Here is a 4,398-nt window from a genome sequence, read left to right as displayed (position 1 = left end):
ATATATATAATTATTTATTTTTTGAATTGTAAATAGAGTTTTGAATGAACATGAAATATTTATGGAAAAATAACATCAATATATGACTGTTTTTTTAATTGAATGTTGTTGTCACATGACTAACATATGACAATACTTTTTTCTTTAAAATCATAACTACGACAATGCTATTATTTGAAAAGCCCTATTAAATGACAACTATAACATTTTTTTTTGGAAAAAAACCGATATAAAGACGCTATTAAATCCTAACTATGAAAATGTTTTTTTAGAAGAAAAAAAAAACGCAACTAAATATCACATATGAAATTGCTTATCTAGGAAAAACGCTATTAAATGACAGTTGTAACAACGCTATTTAAAAAAAACCCTTATAAATATGCTATTAAATATCACCTCCGACAGCTAGGGATGAGAATAGGCTAGGCCGTCCGACAGGGACCTATGGCCTGACCTATTTATAGCCTGGTCTGGCCTTGCCTGGCCTGACCTGTTTAATAAAAAGGTCAGGCTCATGCTGTTTTTAAAGCCTATTTATGTAAATAGGTCAGGCTCAGGCTTGTAAAAAAGCCTATTAGACCTGACAAGCCGACATATATATATATTTTATATGTATTTCATTCTCTATTTTTTCTTCTTCTAATTTCCATTGCATTCACTCCAACAAACATGTATGAAAACAACATATTTTTTATTTATAAAAACCGATATTATTTATTTGTTACTTTATATTTTATAAAAACCAATACTATTTATTTGTTATCTTTATATATATTATTAGTATATAAATTTAGAAACTCTAATTGTTTATTATTACTCAATATGAGTTTGTTTGAGAGGTAATATTCCGAGTTGTTTGAGAGGATATGTTTAGAGGTAATATTCTAAGTTGTTTGAGAGATGATAATAGGTGCGTTTATTTCAATATAAAATTTATTCTTTTAAACCAAAAACTATTTTTTAGGGTTTAAAAGGTATTTGCTTCATATTTTTAAAAAATTATTTTGTTAGAAAAATCATTTTTTTATTTAATATATATATACATATACACATTAGTATCGGTATATGGAGAATCATATAAATCGATATGTGTAGAGCATCATGTAGCTATAGATAATTGTTTATTTATTACCTTTATATATATATATATTATTACTAAATTTGATGTTGCACGAGAGAATTTGTTTGAGAGGTAATAATCTGAGTTTGTTTGAGACTATTTGTTTGAGAGATAATAATGGGTGCGTTTGTTTTAATAAAAAATTTATTCTTTTAAACCAAAAATCATTTTTTAGAGTTTAAAGGGTGTTTGTTTCATTTTTTTTTTAAAATTATTTTGTTAGAAAAATTATTTTTAATGTGAATAGGGCTTTTAAATAGGCTTACAGGCCATACCATGATAGGTCGTAGGCCAGGCTCAGGCCGGAAAAAAAAAGCCTATCATAGACCGTAGGCAAGACTTAGGCCTCAAAAATTCATCGTAGGTCAGGCTCAGGCCTTTCAAAGCCTGGCATGGCCTATTCCCACCCCTACCGACAATGTTTCTAAAAAAGAACGATATTAAATATCACCTACAACAATCTTTTTTACATTTTAAAAGCACTGTCACTATTATTTTCACCTATTGAGGATAGTTTAATAACTTATCACTATTATTTTAGTAATCTATCATTATGATTTATAAAAAAAATTAAATAAATAAACCGTGAATAAAAAATGATATAATTAATTTTTTTTATATTATGGCCTACTACACCAAAAATAGGTTTTAACCATTTTTTTTTATGTATTTAAGCCTGTTTGCGATCGTCTGACCTCCACACAGCGCATCATTGTCTTCCACGCGACGTTCGTCCCTCGCTCTTTCTCTGCGGCCGCCACACCAAAAAAATACAGTCTCCCTCTTCTGCGACCAGCGTTGCCCATGTCTGTCTCAAACTCTCTCTTCTTGCATCTCCATTATGCAGTCTCCCTCCTATGCGACCAACACCGCTGCTGCATGTCCGCTTCTTCGTCTCACTTCGTAGTCGTAGTGGGCAACCACCAACGTCGCCTCTTGGTCTAGATCCTTAGACTATCTCAATTTGCTTCTTATATTTGTCAGGTTCTTCTCTTTTCCTCTTGTACTATTTGTTAAGTTTGAATTGTTTTAATATAAGATTACAGACTAGTAGTAGTAGTGTGTGAATTGTATTTGTGATTTTGTGAGTTGCGAATTATTTTAGTGTGATAATTGAGATTGTGAACTTTAATGTGTGAATTGTTTACTGTTTGTCTGATTAGTGTAGTATGAATGTGAGATTGTTAATTTGTGAATTGTTTTACTTTGTGAATGTGAGTTGTAACATTGAGAATTGTGAACTGGTTGTGATACGATGTTTAAACATAATAAAATTGATACATTTTTCTAAAAAGTTTCCAACAAATATGAAAATTGTAAAGGAGATACATTTTATTTGATTGGATTGTGCGAAACTCTAAAAACTTGTGTGACTTGTGAAAATTGTAAAATATGTGTGAATTGAAGCTCTAAATTTTTCAACTTATCGACTATGTATAAATTATGTGAAACTCTAAAAAACAAGAGAAGACAAATACAAATTATTTGATTGATCGACTAATCCGTTTTATCTTAACTATTTCGCTTTCTACAACTATTACACAAAGATCATTTTCAATAATGAAGATTATCAAGACAAGAATGCGTAACAAGATAGATGATGAATTTTTTGCTGACAATATGATATTATATATTGAAAATGAAATAACTGAAAGTTTTAGTTCTGATTCAATTATCGATGACTTCAATGTTTTAGGAGAATGAATGACATAATTTTAATTCGATGTACATGTCTGTTTTCAGTGTTTATATTTTTATTTTATATTGATGTTATCTCGAATCTTTAATAAAACTATATGATTTTTATGAATTTCAATTATAATATTTTAGTTAATATTAGTTGTTTATCCGATATTTTGTGGAAGATCCGTCACTAGTTATTGTTATCATTCACTTGAAATTTGAAAGACATTAAGGTAACGAAATTATGGCAATTGTTAAATAGGGCTGTACGAGTATTAAACCTACATTTATTATTTTTTATTTTGTTAAAATATTTTATTTTATTTACTATTTTGTCATTAATGAAAATTAAGTTTTCCGTATCTTTTCAATTTTGAAAAAAAAACTAAAATTTAAAACCAAATCACCTTTAAGCTCTTTCTGATTTTTAGTTTTTAAAATTAATAAATAGATAATAATTTTTAATTAACAATTTTCTAAATTTGATTTATCAAATAATTTCTTTTAATTTTAAATTTTAAAAATCGAGAAAGAGTTATTCAAAAAGAAATCAAACAGATCCTAAAATTGTCTGTTTTTTTTTTTTACTATTTAAATAACAAAATCGTGATTCACTCTGAAAATTTAATATGATTATTATTTTAAAAGATAAATGTCTAGAGAGTGATATTGCAAAATAATATTTCTGAAAAATCATTTATTGAACTTATATTTTTATTCCCTATGTTTTTCTGTTTCATCTTTCCCAAAAGAAACATCTAGTCTATTTTATTTTTGTTTCAAGTCTAATTCTCTTATCATAATGTCTTCTAAAAAAATTTGTAGTCCAAGAGGGAGACATTTGAACCGCACATTTTTCATATTTGAAGACAATATGTATTATGTACACTATTTATGTCCAAAATTCTTCCTCCTCAGCCTATGACCCATCTTAACGTACGATTTCAATTAAGTGTCATTTTATTAGAAATTTGAAGAACATGTACCTCCATAATTTCAGAATATGCTAGCAACAAAACCACACATGTTCTCACTACTCTATTAGAATAGTTGCTGAGGACTTGTTCGGTTGTTCCAAACTACCCAGTTTCTACTTATCTGGAAAATTAACTATTATGTCACATGAAACATTTCATTCTTTTATCATGAAATGGACTTGCTATCGGATCCCTATACCTTACTTAGGTGAGGTGAGTTTATTAAATATTAAAGATAGCTTGTTTAATAAAAAGTGACCCCTATACATTCGTTGTTTTTCTTAATAGGATTTGTGTTCTCGGTGTATTTGGAATAACTTTTTAATGTTTCTCTTTAGTTTGTTTTTGTCCATCGTGACGTTATATTGTACTATTTTCTCTTACTTTAGTTTTTTCCTTTTCGATTTTTTATGTAAGATTATTAATTATAAATTGTTCTTCATATTGTTTCCTTATATTTTAGCTAGGTCTCCCAAAAATTTTCATATTTTTTATTTTCTTAATATATTTATTAGCGTTCTGTAAATAATATGTGGTAGTTTTGCATAAGATATATCAATTCTATCATATAATACTTTTACACTTTAATTTTTGTGTTAAAATAATTAACACTTTGTT

The sequence above is a fragment of the Cicer arietinum genome, chromosome 6 (genome assembly GCF_000331145.2).
Source record: "Cicer arietinum cultivar CDC Frontier isolate Library 1 chromosome 6, Cicar.CDCFrontier_v2.0, whole genome shotgun sequence".
Lineage (NCBI taxonomy): Eukaryota > Viridiplantae > Streptophyta > Magnoliopsida > Fabales > Fabaceae > Cicer > Cicer arietinum.
This window is presented reverse-complemented; position numbering follows the sequence as displayed.